Source organism: Kogia breviceps, chromosome 1 (assembly GCF_026419965.1).
Source record: "Kogia breviceps isolate mKogBre1 chromosome 1, mKogBre1 haplotype 1, whole genome shotgun sequence".
Classification (NCBI taxonomy): domain Eukaryota; kingdom Metazoa; phylum Chordata; class Mammalia; order Artiodactyla; family Physeteridae; genus Kogia; species Kogia breviceps.
The window spans coordinates 37771653-37793329 of NC_081310.1; the positions used below are offsets into that span (position 1 = coordinate 37771653).

General features: G+C 34.4%; 1 protein-coding gene and 1 pseudogene across 11 annotated transcripts in view; one reads left to right on the forward strand and one right to left on the reverse strand.

The window, feature by feature from the left end:
- The window catches only part of CEP170 (centrosomal protein 170), a 145753-nt gene that overhangs the window by 114047 nt on the left and 10029 nt on the right, over positions 1-21677 (reverse strand). The gene's annotated exons all lie outside the window — the stretch shown is intronic.
- Positions 2426-4008, forward strand: LOC131765525 (large ribosomal subunit protein uL4-like; annotated as a pseudogene).

Consider the following 21677-nt stretch of genomic DNA (forward strand, 5'->3'; position numbering starts at 1 on the left):
TTGAGACTCAAAATACATCAACCAAACAATAAACATACGTTGACTATCTTCTATGTTAATGTTCTAAAATTATTCACTTAAAGTTTAGGGTAAAAATTACGGCAATATAATATGCCTTATAGCTTACTCATAAAACTAAAAATACTATAACCTTTATTTCATACATATTTCAATTCTGAAAAGTACATTTAATGGATCACTGATTAAAATTCTTGTGACACTTTCTCAAAGCACAAATAGTTTTCAGGTCATACTGGGGATCTAAAGACTGAAGAGTATGGAGGACCACTGACCTTTGCAAAGATTACAGTCCCAGACCTTATTACATCTCAAGTACAGCCATAAACTATAACCTTTGCCCTATGACTTTGCAATTCCTCCAATTAAAGGTGGGAGTATAACTTCCCACTCCATAACTCTGGGCTCTGCCTCATGACTTGTTTTGGTCAATGGGATGGCGTTAATAGCTGTGATGCAAGTGGAAGCTAAATGTGCTTGGGCAATTGGGTTCTACCTCTTGTACCTCTGCCATTACCATAGAAAGAACACGCCCTAACTAGCCCATTACTTCAAGAAGAAAGAGACACATGTAGAACAGATGTGTATCTAACACAGAACTTGAAGAAGGCCCTCAGTATATCATTCAACCCTTAGCTGGAAAATAGAATTAGTGTTGTTTTAAGCCATTGAGAGATGTGCAGTGATTTGCTTCATCACTGACTATAATGCAGAAAAGGTGAGTATAATTTACTGAAATACAGTATCTTTTCAAAAGTACACTGATAGTCCAATGCACTCACTTGAGTATTTTCAGAAATACACAATTGAAATTGTTGAAATTGTTCCCTTTTTTCCAGTTTCTTCATCTCAGAATGGTAACATTTATTTGTATAATTAAACCTAAGGCTGTTATGTGTTACAGAACTATAAACTGTAGATAAAGGAAGCTTATTTTAACAAAAAGTCCAACAAGGAGAGAATCCAGCTAGAGAAGAAGATGCAAGCTCACTTTTTCTTTGGGAAATAGGTCAACATCTATAGTTTACTTTTTCACCATCTGGAACAGTTCAGTTTACCCATAGGAGAATCCTCCAATCTCCTCCCAAAGCAGGTAAAAGCACACTGATGATGCTGTGGAAGCCAAGTCAAGAAGAAATAACTGGGGGGAACCTCACCATTCCATGTGAAGAGTTTCTATGTATTTATCTCCTTGGTTAAGCATTGCCCTTATCCCACCCTTAAATAAGCTTGATGGTCACATGTTTAGAGTCTCTCTGATTTAGTATCTTCAGATAATAAACCTCTAATCTTCTGTGGGAATAGGGGTTTGGGCAATGGCGCCTACTAGTTCTTTATATGAACTTCAACTGATTTGCTTGGTTTCAGTCCACCCTGCCTTCCAAGATAACTGGTATCTCACATTCCCAAGCCTTTCCAAGATTCTATGAGAATTCCCTTTTTTCTTAATTTCTTCCTCCCACAGCTCCCCCTCTTCCAAAACTTTCTCAACTTCTCTTCCCAAGTAGCGTCCTCTCATTCTCTTTGTATTAGGGAGACTGGGAAGGAACAGAGAAAACTCCAGGGGTCCTATTCAGTATACTTCTAGAAAACTGCTTCTTTTGTCATATGATTTTGAAATAAAATAACATTAAAATAAACTAGCTATTCAAAATATAATAAAATATTTCAATGATCATATATTATCCCAATTTTCTTTAGTGTCACAATCATTGTTTCCTTTTCTTTTTTCCAGATTCACTCAAGAACGTTAGCTAGTCTTAAGAGAAGTGAATTCCCAATGATAGTCAGCTCTCCATATCTGTAGTTTACTTCATTCTAACTGCATTGATTTCAAACTTCAGGTTACATACTATTAAAATTACAAACACCAGCTATGATTCAAGAGAAGCTACATAAAAGGGGCAAAAGTCTCCACAGTCATGTTAATCTAACTCTGGATATGCCTCCAAACAAGCCCTAGACAAATGAGCATTGTATAGTTCATCAAACAACATATGATATGCTAATGTTTCCATACTCTCAGATGAAATGGCTAAAAGAATATTCTTGGAAACTTCATGAATTTGTAAAGAAGCTACGATAAGGAAAACTAATGGATCAGTTCAAACACTTATGTATTTCAAGGTACTTCCTCACAAAACCTTTGTATTAAATTATCCTATTAAAATGAAGAAAAAGGCAAGCTGGATAAAATAAAAGGATCCATCTTCATGCTATCTATGAGAGAGTCTGTATATGTAAGGACACAAAGAGGTTGAAAGTAAAAGGATAAAACAAGAAATTCCATGCAAACAGGAATCAAAAGAAAGCTGAGGTGGCTATGTTAATGTCAAATAAAATAGATTTTAATTCAAAAAAGCTTACAAAAGACAAAGAAGGCTTTTCCTGTGGGAGCCGCCTTCTCTCCCCGCCATGGCATGTGCTTGTCCACTGATATCAGTGTACTCTGAAAAGGGGGAGTCATCTGGCAAAAATGTCACTTTGCCTGCTGTGTTCAAGGCATTCGACCAGATATTGTGAACTTTGTTCACACCAACTTGCACAAAAACAACAGACAGCCCTATGCTGTCAGTGAATTAGCAGGTCATCAAACCAGTGCTGAGTCTTGGGGTACTGGCAGAGCTGTGGCTCGAATTCCCAGGGTTCGAGGTGGCGGCACTCACCATTCTGGCCAGGGTGCTTTTGGAAATATGTGTTGTGGGAGCCGCATGTTGGCACCAACCAAGACCTGGCGACGTTGGCACCGCAGAGTGAACACAATGCAGAAGCATATGCCATCTGCTCTGCATTGGCTGCCTCGGCTTTACCAGTGCTGGTCATGTCTAAAGGTCATCATATAGAGGAAGTTCCTGAACTTCCTTTGGTGGGTGAAGATACAGTTGAAGGCTACAAGAAGACCAAGGAGGCTGTTTTGCTCCTGAAGAAACTTTAGGTTTGGAATGATATCAAAAAGGTCTACGCATCGCAGCAAATGAGAGCTGGCAAAGGCAAAATGAAAATCCGTCGCTGTATCCAGCGCAGGGGACCCTGCATCATTTATAATGAGGACAATGGTATCATCAAGGCCTTCAGAAACATCCCTGGAATTACTCTGCTTAATGTAAGCAAACTGAACATTTTGAAACTTGCTCCTGGTGGGCATGTGGGACATTTCTGCATTTGGACTGAAAGTGCTTTCTGCAAGTTAGATGAGCTGTATGGCACTTGGCGTAAAGCTGCCTCCCTGAAGAGTAACTACAACCTCCCCATGCACAAGATGCTCAATATAGACCTTGGCAGAATCTTTTTTTTTTTTTTTTTTCCAGTACGCGGACCTCTCACTGTCGTGGCCTCTCCCATTGCGGAGCACAGGCTCCAGACGCACAGGCTCAGCTGCCATGGTTCACGGGCCTAGCCGCTCTGTGGCATGTGGGATCTTCCTGGACCAGGGCACAAACCCGTGTCCCCTGCATCGGCAGGCAGACTCTCAACCACTGCGCCACCAGGGAAGTCCCTTAGCGGAATCTTGAAAAGCCCAGAGATCCAAAGAGCCCTCCGAGCACCATGCAAGAAGATTCATCGCAGAGTCGTGAAGAAGAATCCACTGAAAAACCTGAGAATCATGTTGAAGCTAAACCCATATGCAAAGACCATGCGCCGGAACACCATTCTTCGCCAGGCCAAGAACCACAAAATCCAGATGGATAGGGCAGCAGCAGCACTAGAAGCCAAATCAGATGAGAAGGGGATTCCAGGAAAGAAGTCTGTGGTGGGGAAGAAGGGAAAGGAGGCTGTTTGCATTAAGAACCTGAAGAAGCCAAAGAAGCCTTTGGTGGGAAAAAAGGCTGCAGTGACCAAGAAACCAGCAGCTGAAAAGAAGCCTGCTAAAAAGAAGTCCACCGAAAAGAAACCCACCACAGAGGAAAAGAAGGCTGCTGCATAAACTTAAATTTGTTTATTCGGTAAAGGTCAAATCATTTTGGACAGCTAATTTTGAATAAAGACCTAATCAAAGAAGCAGTGAGAAAAAAAAAAAGACAAAAAAGAACATTATATATTGATAAAATGTTCAACATAGCAAAAAAATATAAAAACTGAAAACACATACACACCTAACAACCGAACATCAAAATGTATGAAGCAAAAATGGACAAAATTTAAAAGATAAGTAGACAGTAGAACAGTAACAGTGAAGACTTCAATGCCTTCAAAGACTTCATTTTCAACTATGAAAAACAACCAGACAGAAAGAAGATCAATAAAGGAGAAGACTTGATAACACTACGAACCAATCTGACCTAAGAGATGCATACAAAACACTCCACTCAGCTATAGCAGAATCACATTCTTTTCAACTGCACAAAGAATATTCTCCATAATAGACCACAATGTTAGGCCTAAAACAAGTCTTAATGAATTTTAAAAGATGGAAATATTACAAAACAACTTTTCTAAACACAATCTAATAAAATTAGAAATCAATAACAGCAAGAAAGCTGGAAAATTCGCAATATGTAAAAATTAAACAACACACTCTAACAATGAGTGGGTAAAAGAAGCAATCATAAGAAAATTAAAAAATAAATTGCAACAAATGAAAACAACAATACAGAATAACAAAACTCATAAGATTTGCTCAAAAGCAGTCCTAATAGAGAAATTTACAGCTGTAACTACTATAAAAAAAAAAAGCAAGCAAAAAAAAGATATCAAATCAATAATCTAAATGCACACCTTAAGGAAACCAAACCCAAAAGTAACTGGAGCAAGAAAATAATAAAGATTACTATTTCTAGTTGTGGTCTTTCTTTTTTGCTTAAAGAAGTCACTTTAACGTTCTAGTAAAGCTTGTTTGGTGGTGCTGAGCTCTTTTAGTTTTTGCTTGTTTGTAAAATTTTGATCTATCAAATCTAAATGAGAACCCTGACAAGTAGAGTTTTCTCGGTTGTAGACTTTTCCCTTTCATCACTTTAAATATACTGTGTCACTTCCTTCTGACCTGCAGAGTTTCTGCTAAAAAATCAGCTCAGTCCCTTATGTGTAACTGTTGCTTATCCCTTACTGTTTTTAATAACCTCTTTTTATCTTTAACTTTTGCCATTTTAATTACAATGCATCTTGGTGTGGTCCCCTTTGGGTTGATCCTGTTTGGGACTCTGTACATCCTGGACCTAGATGTCTGTTTCCTTTCCCAGGTTAAGGAAGTTTTCAGCTCTTATATCTTCAAATATGTTCTCTGCCCCTTTCTCTCTCTCTTTTCCTTCTAGGACCCCTATAATGTTAATGTTTTTACACCTGACTTTGTGCTAGTGGTCTCTTAATCTATCCTCCTTTTAAATTTAAACATTTTCTGTTGAGCTTGGGTGATTGCCACTACTCTGTCTCCCAGTTTGCTGACTGTTCCTCTGTATCATCTAACCTACTGCTGATTCCTTCTAACATATTTTAAAATTTCAGTTACATATTCTTCAGCTCTGTTTGCTCTTCACATTTTCTAACTTTTTGCTTAACACCCCACTACATCAATGAACAGATCATTCAGACAGCAAATCAATAAGGAAACATTAACCTGAAATGACACATTAAAATGGATGGACTTAATAGATATATATAGAACATTCCATCCAAAAGCAGCAGGATACACATTCTTTTCAAATGCATATGGAATATTCTCCAGGATAGGTGACATGCTAGGCCACAAAATAAGTCTCAGTAAATTTAAGAAAACTGAAGTAATATCAAACATCTTTTCCACCAAAATGCTACGAGACTAGGAATCAACTATAAGAAAAAAACTATCCAAAATACAAACAGATGAAGGCTTAACAATGTTACTAAACAACCAATAGGTCACTGAAGAAATCAAAGAAGAAACCACAAAATACCTGTAGACAAGTGAAAAGGAAAACACAGTGATCCAAAATCTATGGGATGTAGCCAAAGCAGTTCAAAGATGGAAGCTTTCAGCGATACAAGCTTATTACCTCAGGAAACAAGAAAAATCTCAAACAATCTAACATTACACCTAACGGAACTACCAAAAGAAAAGAAATCAAAACCCAAAGTTAGATGAAGGAAAGAAATCATAAAGATCAGAGCAGAAATAAATGAAAAAGGGGCTAAAAAACAATTTAAAAGATCAACGAAACTAAAACCTAGTTCTTTGAAAAGATAAACAAAATTGATAAACCTTTAGCCAAACTCATCAAGAACAAAGAGGGCCCAAATCATAAAATCAGAAATGAAAAAGTTACAACCAATGCCACAGAAACTCAAAGGATCATAAAAGGTTACTGTGAACAATATTATGTCAAAATAGACAACCTAGAAGAAATGGACAAATTCCCAGAAAGGTACAATTTTCCCAATACTGAACTGGGAAGAAACAGGAAAGACTGACAGACCAATTACTAGATGAAATTGAAACAGTAATTTAAGAAAAAAAAAAAAAAAAAAAACCACACCTCCAAACAAAAGTTCAGGACCATATGGCTTCACAGGTGAATTCTAACAAACATTTAGAAATGAATTAATACCTACCCTCAAACTATTCCAAACACTACAGAGGAAGGAACTCTTCCAAACCCATTTTGAGGACAGCATCACCCTGATAGCAAAACTAGACAAAGACACTATAAAAGAAAAAAAAAAAAAAAAAAAATCACAGGCCAATATCACTGATGAATCCAGATGCAAAAATCCTAAACAAAATATTAGCAAACCAAATCCAACAATATGTTATAAAGATTATACACTGTGATCAAATGGGATTTATCCCAGGGATGCAAGGACTTTTCAATACCTGCAAATCAATCAATGTGATACCACACTAACACACTGAAGAATAAAAACCACATGATCATGTCAAAAAATGCAAATAAAAGCTTTTGACAAAATTCAACATTCACTTATAAAAAAAACTCTCCAGAAAATGTGTTAGGGGGGGAACTTACCTCAACATAATAAAGGCCATATATGACAAGCCCACAGCTAACATCATACTCAACGGTGAAAAGCAGAAAGCATTTCCTTTAAGATCAGGAACAACACAAGGATTCCCACTCTTACCATTTTTATTTAACACAGTTTTGGAAGTCCTAGCCACAACCATCAGAAATGAAAAAGAAACACGAGGAATCCAAGTCAGAAAGGAAGAAGTAAAACTGTCACTGTTTGCAGACGTGACATTACACATAGAAAATCCTAAAGATGTCACCAGAAAACTACTAAAGCTCATTAATGAATCTGGTAAACTTGCAGGATACAAAATTAATATACAGAAATCTGCTGCATTTCTACATATTAATGATGATCTATCAAAAAGAAAAATTAAGAAAATCTGATTTCCCATTGTATCAAAAAGAATAAAATACCTAGAAATAAATCTAAGGAGGTAAAAGACGTGTAACCAGAAAACTGTAAATAGTGAAGAAAGAAACTGAAACAAATGAAAAGATATACCATATTCATGGATTTTTAAGAATTTATATTGTTAAAAAGTCCATAATGCCAAAAGCAAATAACTAGAACAAATAATTCTAAAATTTGTGTAGAAACACAAAAGACCCTGAATAGCCAAAAGTAATATTGAGACAGGAGAACAAAGCCGGCAGTATCACACTCCCTCATTTCAAACCATACTATAAGGCTATAGTAATTGAAACAGTATGGCACGGGCCTAAAAAAAGACACATAGATCAATGGAACAGAACAGAGAGCCCAGAAATAAACCCATGCTTATATGGTCAATTAATCTATGACAAAACAGGAAAGAATGTACAGTGGAGAAAAGACAGCCTCTTTGATAAATGGTGTTGATAAACCTGGACAGCTACATGCAAAGGAGTTAAACTGGACTACTGTCTCACATCATATACAAAAATAAACTCAAAATGGATTAAAGACTTAAATGTAAGACCTGAAACCATAAAACTCCTAGAAGAAAACACAGGTAGTAGACTCTTTGACACTGGTCTTAGCAATGGTTTTTTGGACATATGTCCTCAAGCAAGGGAAACAAAACAAAAAAATAAACAAGTGTGACTACATCAAACTAAAACATTGTTGCATTGTGAAGAAAACTATCAACAAAATGAAAAGGCATCCTACTGAATGGAAGAAGATATTTGCAAACTATGTACCTGATAAAAGGTTAACATCCAAATGATATACCTGATAAAGGGTAAATATACAAAGACCTCATGCAACTCAACATCAACAGGAACATGAAAAGATGCTGAACACTGCTAATCAACAGAGAAATGTAAAGTGAAACCACAATGAGATTTCACCTCATACCTGTCAAAATGGCTAACATCAAAAAGACCACAAATAACAAATGTTGGCAAAGATGTCAAGAAAATGGAACCACTGTACACTGTTGGTGGGAATATCAATTGGTACAGCTACTTTGTAAAACAGTATGGAGATTCCTCAAAAAACTCGAAATAAAACTACCATAGGATCCAACAACCCCACTCCTGGATATTATCAGAAGAAAAAAAAACACAAATTCAAAAAGACATATTGAATATATACCCCAATGTTCATAGCAGCATTATTTACAATACTCAAAATATGGAAGCAACCTATGTGTCCATCCATCAAAAGATGAACGAATGAAGAAGACGTGAATAAATATTTATATAGAACAAAATACTACTCAGCCATAAAAAAGAATGAAATTTTGCCATTTTCAACAACATGTATGGACCTGGGGGATATTAGGCTAAGTAAAATAAGTTAGTGAAAGACAAATACTGTGTGATATCACTTACGTGTATAATCTATAAAATAAATTAGTGAATATAACAAAGAACAAACAGATTCACAGATACAGTGAACAAAGTAGTGGTTACCAGTGAGAGAGAGGAAAGGAAAGGGGGAGGGGTAGAATACGGGTAGGGGATTAAGTGGTACAAACTATTATGTATAATATAAATAAGCCTCAAGGATATATTGTACAGCATCAGGAATATTTTATAACTATAAATGGAGTATAATCTGTAAAATTTTTGAATCACTATGTCATACACCTGAAGCTAATACAATACTGTAAGTCAACTATACCTCAATTTAAAAAAAAAGGAATTAACAACAATTCTTCACAAAATCTTCCAAAACACTGAAGAGGGAAGACATCCTAATTCATTCTATAACGGCAGCAATACCTGATACCAAAGGTAGACAGAGAAACTACAAGAAAAGAAAACCACTGTAAGATATTACTGATGTAACAATCTTCAACAAAATACTGGCAAACTGAATTCAGCAGCATATTAAAAAAGATTATATACCATGGCTTCATGGGATTTATTCCTGGAATGAAAAGATGGGTCAACATATAAAAATGAATCAAGGTAATAGAGTATAATTATAAAATGAAAGAAAAAAATGATCAGAAATTGCATTAGTTAATTATGCAGAGTGATGCAGAAAAAGTATTTGACAATATTCAAAATCCTTTCATGATAAAAACACTCAGTAAAGTAGGAAGAGAAGGAAACTTTTTGAACATGATAAAGGCCAAATATGAAAAATCCACAGCTAAATTCATACTCAGTGGTAAGAGACTAAAACCTGTGCCCCTAAAATCAGAAACAGGAAAAGGACACCTGTTTTCATCATTTCTATTTAACAAAGTACTGGAAGTCCTAGCCAGAGTAATTAGGTACGAAAGAGAAATTAAAGGCATCAAAATTAAATGGAAGAAGTAAAATCACCTCTGTTCAAAGATGACATGATCTTATATGTAGAGAACTCTAAAAAGTCTACCAAAACAACAACAAAACCCACACTACCACAGTTAATGAATGATTTCAGAGAAACTGCAGGATATAAAATTAAGTAAAAAATCAGTTGCATTTCTAGTTATTAGCAATGAACAATCTGAAAAGGAAATTAAGAAGAAAATTCCATTTATAACAGCATCAAAAAGAATAAAATACTTAGGAAGACATAACCAAGATGACCCAAGACTTATACCCTGAAAAATAAAAAAAACACTGCTGAGAGAATTTAAAGGAGACCTAAATAAATGTAAGGACATTCTGTACTCACAGATTTGAAGACCTAATATTGTTAGGTGATAAGACTACCAAAGCAATCTACAAAGTCAGTGTGATCCTTATCAAAATGCCAACAGTACCGTTTGAAGAAAAAGAAAAATTCATTCTGTAAGTAATATGGGACCTGGATAGCCAAAAAAAATCCTGAAAAAGAAAAGCAACGTTGAAGAACTCACATTTCCTTATTTCAAAACTTCCTACAAAGTGACAGTAATTACAACAGTATAGTGCTGCATAAAGATAGATCTATATGCTAATGGAACAGAACAGAGAGCCCAGAAATAAATCTTCACATATATGGTATATTGGTTTTCAACAAGGGTGCCAAGAACATTCAATGGGAAAAAGACAGCCTTTTCAACAATTAGTGCTGAAAAAATTGGATACCCACATGCAAAAAAATAAAGTTGTACTCTTACCTAATACCATATACAAAAGTTAACTCAAAATGGATCAAAGACTTAAGCATAAGAGCTAAAACTATGTAAATCTCTTAGAAGGAAAAAGCAGATAAATTGGACTTTATCAGAACTTAACATTTTTGTGCATCAAGGGACACTGTGTAGAGAGTGAAAAGAATAGGAGAAAATATTTGCAAATCATGTACCTGATAAGCGATTCATATCCAGAATATTAATTATTAGGGAAATGCAAATCAGAATCACAATTTGCACCTAATAGGTACAAATCAGAATCACAATGCAAATCAGAATCACAATATATTTTAAAATATATTTCACATTTACCCACCTTTTACAACTCAAAATATTAACTACTGTATTTAACTCTACTAGTAGCTCATGATCATCACTATTATCAATAATTATTAAACTATGCTGTAAAAGTGATTTCATCAGAATATATAAGGAATATGGGCTATATCTGTCCTAATACTATCTATTGATAGTTCTGCTTTTCTGAGACCCCGTACTAACATCGTACATGTTTTTTCTGTCTCTCGCTTCTCATCAGTACTCATTTTCACTTTAAAGCCTCATTCCCTCCTGCAAAGCCTTAAAAATAGCATAAGTATATTTCAACTAGGCTCAAAATGAACAAAAAGAATCTGAATGAGAGCTCCTGTGAATAAACTACATGTGTTTTCATTTGAAAGATATATTTTGTCACTCCACAAGCTTTAGTTTATTTTTGGATCTTTAGTTGCAGGCAGCAGAATTCTACAGGTGAGATGCTATTGTAAAATAGCATTGTATCTCCCTTCCAAATTAAAGATCAAATTAAATAAGAATACTGAGTTCTTTGAATTCAAAGAAAGGAATGTGATATATCCAGAGTATGGAAGAATTTTATCTAAAGAGGAATTAAGAGACTAAAAGATTGGCCCCAAAACTTACTAGTATAGTTTCAGAGATTAGACCATATGGAGTATGCTTACCCATTAATCATGAACATATAATTAACATGTATATGGCTTAGGTTTAGATTTAACAAGCTAAATAGATTCAGGGTCCTGAGAGTTTTATACGTAATTCTGAAAAAATCAAAACTCTAAATACATGTGCATGTGTTTTGGGCATGAGAGGAGGTAAGAGCTTTCATCACAAAAAGTAAAAACTCCAGGAAATCTCACTTAAGAATTACAAATATTAACGTCTATTATTGAGAAATGAATACATTTTCTTGCTTCATTTAAAGCGATTAACAATATAACTAAAACACAACTCAAGACTCTTCCATTTCCCATAGCATCAATTTATAACACTGGAATAACTTAATCAAGAAGCCTACAATCTTAGCCTACAATCTGATACAAATTCTGTTGTACATTCTATGGGTTATGATGGCATGTATCTACCATTATGGTATCTTAGAGTATCTTCATTGCCCTAAAAACCCTCTATGCTCCTCCTATTCATCCCTCCCTGCACCAACCCCTGGGAACCAAGGATTTTTTTTTACTGCCTCCGTACTTTTCTACAACATCATATAATTGGAATCATACAGTATGTAGCCTTTTCAGATTGCTTTCTTTCACTTAGTAATATGCACTTAAGGTTCCTCTGTATCTTCTCACAGCTTGATAGCTCATTTCTTTTTAATGCTGAATAATATTCCACTCTCTGGATGTATGACAGTTTATCCATTCACCTGTGAAAGGACATCTTAGTTGCTTCCAAGTTTTGGCAGTTATTAATAAAGCTGCTATAAATATCATGTCTTTTATCCTATCATACTGAGTACCCAAAAGATAAGTGACTAATTTTTAAATAAATGTATAAATTCAGGACTCTTTCACATTTTCCCCCTACTAAATCCCTAATAGAAAATAATCCTCAACACTAAAGGCTCTGCCTCTGACACCTTATATTTCTGAAAATGAAAAAACCTTTAGGGATGCATTTCAGCTAAGGACTCAGAATCAGATAAGGTGCAGATATGATCGATCATATGCTAAAAAGGCAAATAAACATCATTTTCTACAATCTTTTACTTATAATAATAGATAGCATTTATTGACCATTTACTATATGCCAGACAGTTCTAAGAACTTCATACACACACATGCACACAGCTTTTTAACAACGAAAATTATGTAAGTTCTAGAAAATAGACAAACATTATACAAGAGTTACACCAGAGAACTCCTATTTTACAGAGTACTACACAATGAATTAATCTATTTTTTCTTCATTCATAAAATATGTACTATGCACTAGTAACAAGGAAAGAGTGACAAGATAGGAAAAGTTCATAATCTCATAGAAGCAAAAATAGACAAACAAAAGCTAAGTAAATGAACAGGACAACTTCAGTGAGAGTGGGAAGACTGGAACATGAAAAACAAGAACAGCATGATTTAACAGTTCTAAGGTGGTGCTGTTTAGGCTGGGTGGTCCGGGAAACGTGTCTGAGAAAGTGACATATACTTAGAACATATTCAGAAATTCAACTCTGCTGTATAATTAACTTGATACGGAAGATATAATGAAATACATTCTTGGGAAAAATTTATTCCTTTTAAAATCCCCACCCCCATTTGAGACAGTACAGTTAATCCCAAAAATTAAATCCACAGCTGTGCTTTTTTTGGATACCTACCAAGATACTTGTTCATGAGTATGTGAACAAATTCTGTACTGGGAAAACTGCTTTCATATACTCTTGATTATTTTGGAACGACAGCTCCAAATTTTACCTTTATAATCTGCCACATACATGATTATTTCAATCTTGAAAAAACCAAATACATGTGGAGAAAAAACCTAATTTACAACTTTTGCCTAAAACAGCATTAAAAAGTAAAAATTTTTTTCATTAAGGAGAATGAAGATGATATTCCAAATATCAATAGTCATATATTCTATATCTGAGTTTACCATATATTTTCAAAAGAAGACTTAGAATTGATGATATACTTTTCTACAAATTGTCTAGGCATTAGAAGTTTCTGCCAAAGGACAGGAATAAAGATACAAACGTAGAGAATGGACTTGAGGACACTGGGAGGGGGACGGGGAAGCTGGGACAAAGTGAGAGAGTAGCATTGACATATATACACTATCAAATGTAAAATAGATAGCTAGTGGGAAGCAGCTGCACAGCACGGGGAGATCAGTTCGGTGCTTTGTGACCAACTAACTAGAAGGGTGGGATAAGGAGGGTAGGAGGGAGATGCAAGAGGGAGGGGATATGGGAATATACGTATGCATATAGCTGATTCACTTTGTTATACAGCAGAGACTAACACAACACTGTAAAGCAATTATACTCCAATAAAGATGTTTTTAAAAAAAGTTGCTATTAAAGATGAAATTTTCCTATTTAAGGACTATTTCAGAGAAATAAGAATATGAATTTCAAAGACACAAAAGGAATTTTTTCAGTTTCTCGTAAAACATCACGAAGACAAGGTATTTTTAAAACACCCTTCAAAGCATTAAAAAAAATCTAAGAAGCAAACACTAAATGATTTATATGTAAATGCCTGTATAAAATATGTTGGTCTTCCTTTTGTTCATATAAAAATCCTTTTAAAGAAAAAAAAAGTTTCTGCCAAGTTTTCTCTGCCACTTTATGAAAAATGTAAAGGCTGACTTGTTTTCTTTTCTAGAACTGTACAACTTTGTTAAAAATAACTTTGTTGTTTTACACCAACAAATCAAGACTCAGATTCAAATATTTATCAAGTACCTCCTTTGTTGCAGTAACTGTACTAGATGCTTATACTTTCATACAAGCATGAATAAAACAAAACAAGCATGGGAGAAACATTTTTCCCTTGAAGAAAGCTGAAGTTAAATGACTTAACCAAGGTCACGAATCTAGTAGTAGTAAACAGGAGCTAACTGAATTCAAACCTGGGCTTTCAGATACCAAGTTCAGGGGTTCTTCCACAACTACTGTCGCCTTTGTATTTTCCTCAAGTATGCCTTAAAATGGTGCTAGTGATGTCAATTCCTATAGATGAAGATTTGAATATGACTGAAAAGAACATATTTTTTTACCTAGTAACACGTTCTGTGACACTATCTTTTGACACAATAATAAACAATGACTGGTCATGCAAAATTTAATCTATTTTCAATCTACCTCTTAGCTTCCTGCTGGGCTACCAGTAGTTCCAAGGTTTTCTCCCTGAGAAGTCCATAGACAAGGAAGAATCAATCAATTTATATTAAAATCAGAGACCAAAAATCAATGATCCATCTAGAGGAATGGTACAAATTCAGTAAACTGGGGTACAGCATAGATCAGAAACCTCAAATTTGAAAGAACAGTAAACAATCTCTAAGCTCAACGCACAACTATGAATCTGAAAAACTTTGTCAGGTCAACTATTACTAGGAGCAGGAAAAGGTGCACCAAGCTGTCTCAAAGAATTGAAAACAGAACCTACAGGAGGGAGCGACAGTGGAAGAAAGCAGCTTGAGTTAAGGGGTTATAAGAGCCTGAAACCCATATGTTTTTGATTCACCTTTCTTAGTTCACTCTATGACAACAATGTCTCTTGTTTCTGTCATTCTTCTGTAATGAATTTCAGCATATAACTGCCTTATGTGCCATTTAAAAACTTTTTCTACTCTGATTCAAAAAGATACATGAAGCCTAGTGTTCATAGTAGCATTGTTTACAATAGCCAAGACACGGAAGCTACCTAAATGTCTATCAACAGATGAATGGATAAGATGTGACATATATACACAATGGAATATTACTCAGTCGTAAAAAAGAATGAAACAATGCCATTTGCAGCAACATGGATGGACCTAGAGATTACCACAGTAAGTCAGAAAAAAAGACAAATACCATACGATATCTCTTATATGTGTAATCTAAAGTATGATACAAATGAACTTATTTGTAAAACAGAAACAGACTCACAAACATAAAAAAGAAATGTACGGTTACCAAGGGGAAAAGGAGTGGAGGAGGAATAAATTAGGAGTTTGGGATTAGCAGATACAAACTATTATGTATAAAACAGATAAACAACCAAGTCCTACTGTACACCACAGGGAACTATGTTAAATATTCTGTCATAAATCATAATATAAAAGAATATTTAAAAGAACATATATTTATAACTGAATCACTCTTCTATACACCAGAAACTAACACAACATTGTAAATCAACTATACTTCAATTAAAAAAAAAAAAAAGAAAACCTTTTTCTAATTATCATTACTACCTTTTCTCATCTAATTCACTATAAATAAATTGTTTCAGAGGTGGGTATAAATCATTTACACCACAGTATCAGTACAAGACATGAAAACTGAAATCAAAAGAATAACTAAGAAGTCTCAGAGTATGTTTTAGACAAGTATATATTTTATGAATGCATCACAGAAGCACTTATTCATTGTCTAATAACAAGCTGTTAACTACTAGCCTAAATTATGCACTATTTCTTTTTACCTTCATGTTAAATTACAATGCTCATAAATATTACAGTACTGTGCAATAGAACTTTGATGATAGAAGGGTTCTGTATCTACACTGTCCAGTACATAAGCCACAGGCCACATGTGAACTACTGAGCGCTTGAAATATGGCAAATGCATTTGAGAAGACTTTCTATTTTTTTAATTTAAATTAATTTAAATGTAAATATTCACATACTGCTAGTGGGTACCTTAGCTAGCTCAGCTTTATACAAACAGGAATCACAAAATTATTTACATTAAGGATGGCTTTAGTTAAATACTTCATACCTTTAGAATATAAACACACAGAACAGGAAGATGAAAAATAATTTATGTTGGAAAGAGAAATTTTGGTCTGATCAAACAAGCACAATGAGCTTCATATTTTCAATCATAAAGGTATACAGAATTCATACAAATCAGTAAATTACATAAGCAATCAAGCCTATCTTTTTGGCTGAAATTTTTCAATAGTCATTTCAACTGTTACTATGTCTGAAAGTCTGTTCTTTCATACTTTATAATTCATTAAACTACTGATGCTTACAGAATTAGGTTCATCATTACCAGAAAACTATGAGGTATGTAATGGTTTTACTGGAAATAATTTGTAGTGTAAATATTTCTGAGAAGGCAATTCTTTCAGCAATTCTTTCAAGAGAGGGTATCTCCAGGCATAGCTAAAGAATAATTCCCTATTGACATTTATTTCATTTGGAGAAGAGCTTCTGCAAGTTTGAGGATAAAAAGTGGCCAAAATAGATTAAAAGATTATTGGTATTTTTAGGAACAATTATTACTAGGAGATAATACTCTGAGCCCAAATGAATATCAGGATATGCGAGGAAAAAGAAAAAAAAAAAGGTTTACCTTCTGAAAGCTTATTTCCTCAAGCCTTTCTTTCTTTCTTCCTCTGCTCAGTCCTCTTCATTTTTTTTTTCCATTTCTATACACCACTGCATACCATACAAACCCTCAAATTCCTCTGGTTCTCTTATTTATTTGTGACTCAATGGAACATAAAACTGAAGAATATTCTAAATCTTTCACAGACACAATATTACTTTAAAAGTACATGGTAACCTTAAATTTTACATAGCATAAGCCTTTTATTTTTACAAATGAACAAAATGAGACAGTAAGACTAAAGACTTGTCCAATGTCATATAGCTACATAGTAACAGTGCCAAAAGTAAAATGGAGATCAAACTCCCTGTACAAATTATTCCTTTATTTACACCATGTTGACAAAGACTGTGTGTGTGTGTGTGTGTTTATCCTAAGATCATGAAACAACCTCCAAAGTCATCTAAGACAGAAATAACTAAGCTGTCTGATTTTTCTGAAGCAGATATCTCTTGATAGTATTTGCTAATAAAACAATGTATGTTTTAATTTGTAAAACAATTTAGGCTTATAAAGGCGATTATCTCAAAAAAATGAAGTTGGCTCTCTCCTTCACATGACCCCCATTTTTTCCCTGAAGTTTTGCAACTTTTGACAAATAGTTTCCTATGACTGCATTAAACAGATAAAATCGTGTCACACTACTTAAGACCAACCTATGGGGTAAATGCCAGCAAAAGGTAAAATATATATTAAATTAATTAGTCAGAGTCCTGTTGAGATTTCTATTAAATTTTTAATTTGAAGTAGTTTACTGCTTCCATTACATGTTCGAGAATCCATAAAAAAGATATAATAATGCTGCATTTCATAGATAGCCATTAATTTCTTATTCATAGCCCATGGAGACTTAGATCAGACACTTTCACATGATCAAATAAAAATACTCAAAATATGAAAAGCAGTATATAATTTTTATTTCCAGTAAGTGCCTAGAGACTCAGATTCATAAATTTCATAATTATTCTTCCTTGCTCTGGACATAAGCCCTTATTCTGTCCTTATTTTTAACACTGATATATTTGATAAAAATTTTGCTTTTGCTTCCTTCATTTATTTTGGATCCAACACAGAAGGTTTACTCAAACTCTAATACATTTTTAAGAAGTGATCTTGATCATTATATTTGAATTTTGTCAAATAGTAAACTTACTTTTTAGAGTATATGGTATATATACATTATCAGAGAAAGACTCAAATCTCCTAATCAGAAAGCAATTTTATAACAGAACTCAGTACCCATATTAGTAAATTTGGATTTCCAAGGCCAAGGTAACTTTTGGATTTTGAGCATGATACCCTTAGACAGCAACTTATTTTAAAAAGTAGCTTTACTAGTTTTAATAAATGTTATTTCCTGTTAAGAAACTATAATCCAGTTCTTAAGACTAGCTCCTTTTAAACGCAGCAAAGTTGGAATATAAAAATACAAGTGCCTATTAGAATCTAAGGATATCTTACAATTTCAGAATCTATGTCCTTAAAATTAATGAACTTTCAAATAAAGGGATTAATATGTTTTAAGAGCTTATTCTATTTTAAATGTAAGTTTTTACATTTTGAAAATCTGTTTTACAAAAGAACTGTTAAGAATGTGTTTTAAAATGATTAGAAAGCACGAAAAAAATTTTAAAGCCTTGAAAAAGAAAATAAAGTACAGACAGTATATAATTCACCTAAAAGAGCTTTCCTTCCTTCCTTCTGTTTAGTGCTAGGCTTTAAAGACTAGTCTGCTTTTGCTAATCCACTTCCTTACTTTCAACCATTCTTGAATTTACCCTATCTTCTGAAGGTTTACTGAATTTTTGTCCTCTCTCTTCCTCTTAACTGCCTTACTGAATCATGATCAAAAACGTCCTCATAATTGCTAAACCCAATGATCGTTAATATTCCTATTACATCACCTCTCAGTATCTGTGACCATTCTTACCTTCTAGAAACATTACTTTGGTTTCTCTCACTTCTGTGGCCACTCCTCAATCTCTTTGAAAGTCTCTACTTTCTCTTTAAATCCGTGTTTTTAGGAGGTTACTTCCCAATGCATGTTCATTTTGAGACTTCTTTGAAGCTACTGGACTTCAAATACAGTTTATTACATTAAGTCACGCATCTAAGTTTCAAGTCAAAACCTCTTATAAGATGCAGACCTTACTTACTTATAAATTATTTTCAGTTCCAAGGCCCCAATCACCTGTCAAAATTAATCTGAAAAAAAAAATTGCATCATTCCATCTTCTGAACAAAATCTGCCTTCCTCCTGTTTTCTCTATCTTGATAAATGGCAGTATCAACCACCCAGGTACTCTCTCTCGCAACCTCCCTTTATTTAGATAAATCACTGATGAAACGTGTACACGAAAACACGTATTTTCTAATTTCTCAAAAAGACCCCTTCAGGGCTTCCCTGGTGGCGCAGTGGTTGCGAGTCCGCCTGCTAATGCAGGGGACGCGGGTTCGTGCCCCGGTCTGGGAGGATCCCACATGCAGCGGAGCGGCTGGGCCCGTGAGCCATGGCCGCTGAGCCTGCGCGTCCGGAGCCTGTGCTCCGCAACCGGAGAGGCCACAACAGTGAGAGGCACGCATACCGCAAAAAAAAAAAAGACCCCTTCAGCTTAGACTGACTGGGTTAACAACATGGGAGAGTAGGGATGGGGGAAATGGGCTGTAATTGTGAAGACTAAAGGGAAAGAAATTTAGGAAGTACTAGGGCACAGGAAATACACAATGTCTTGACTTAGAGTGCTGAGGCTGGAGGGAAAAACTACAAATTGCACCCAAGAAAAAGAGAGAAAGGGAAGAACAAGTCAGAGATTAGAAATCCTAGTGACAAAACCAGACACCTGAAAATCAGATGAAAGAAGTGGTTGTTAAGATAGCATTCTTTGATGAAATATCCATCTTATACAAACCTCATATCTTTGGGGAGCAAGGGTTATGAACTTGCAATTAACCTAAATACCATTAGCAAAAATGGTACCAGATTCCATTAATGAATTATGTTCTGAATGTCACTAACAATAATTACTAGACACTGAATAGCCCAGTTCTCTTGTCCCTAAGCCACCCTCCCCAAATAAATTTCTCAATTTTACTTTTTTTACCTTTCATTTAATTGCACTCTATTTGCTCCCACCTCTCCAATTTACAAATTATAAATTCCTTATTCCATATAGCACATCTTTAACATTCTGGAATTTGTTATATGAACCACTTAAAATCTTAGGGTCTAACTGTGCTCTCTTACTGCAAGCAAAGGCTCTTATTTTTAGTGAATAGCCCAACACAGAATTTTTCACATAAGTGAAGGGTAGGGGAATAGTCGAAATGGAAGGTAGTGAGATGTAGAACTGAGAAGAAATATTTCACTCCTGGATTTGCAACTGAAGGAAATAGCAAAATTACTAGATTAGAGAAACAGTGTATGTTTCGTTCAATAGCTCTTCAGCTTAATCAAAAACCAAAACCAAACTATTTACCACTCCTCTTCAAAAGCACACGCACACAGATGAACATACACACAATGAATACCCCTGTCCTCCAAAAAAGGAATAGCTCTGTGTCATCAGTGTCAATTTCGTAAGCTAGCTATTTACAGAAAAATTGAGTTTGGTAATACTACTGGAATAGAAAACAGTATATTTCATTTTTAAACTATTGTTTAATATGACAGTGGTTGTTAGAAAATATTTCAAAAGCACATTCAGAAAACTTAAAACTGAAACAATTTCAAATGATTTTAAGAACCCTTTTCTTACACACACACACGGATGTCTACAGTTTACTTGGAAATGGATCAAAATATAAGATAGACTGACGAATATAGACAATGGATTTATGACCAGATATGTGATAAAACTAACATAATATTAATGGTAGAATCAAGATGGTGGGTGTATGAGTAGTCACTATGAAACTGTTTCAATTTCCCTGCCTGCTTGAGAATTTTCATTAAAAATACTAGGAAAGAGATATGGGGATATACATATATGTATAGGTGATTCACTTTGTTATAAAGCAGAAACTAAAACACCATTGTAAAGCAATTATACATGAATAAAGATGTTAAAAAATACTAGGAAAAAAATCCACAAGAACAATAATAAATCACATACACACAGGCCCTGTATTTAAAAACAAAAACCTCACAAATTAACTCTGGTGAAAAGAAATAAATAGTTTAGAAAGTAAAAACTCTGAGACCAATATATGTAAAATCTAAGGAAGATACCCAAAGGTGTACTGATAAAAAAAAATTTACAGCCTTAAGTGTTTTCCACTGAACTGAAAAATAAAAATAAACTTACTATTTGACAACTAGTAGAGATAAGTATTAAAGATTTTTTAAAATAATAAATTAAAAACAAAGACAAAAATGACAAATCAAAAAGCTCATTCTTAAAAAAAAAAAAAAAAAAAAGTAGTAAAACCCCTGGCAAATTTTTTTTCTTCATTCCTCACAAATATTTAGCTTTGTAAAAGGATGTAACTGGGACTTCCCTGGTGGTCCAGTGGTTAACACTTCATGCTTCCACTGCAGTAGGTGAGGGTTCGATCCCTGGTCCCTGATCGGGGAACTAAGATCCTGCATGCCTCATGGTGCGGCCAGACACGATCTTTTCCATTTACAGAATAATTATATCTACAATTTTAGGCTTCTAAATTTGAAAATCTCAAGTGAATAAACTTCTAGGCAGATAAAAATGACATAAGTGACTCAAAAACATGTAGAAACTTGAGTAGACCTGAAAACACTATTAAAAACTAAAGCCTTAAATACCTGTTTGAGAGTTCCTTTGTCATCTTTTAGATCATAAA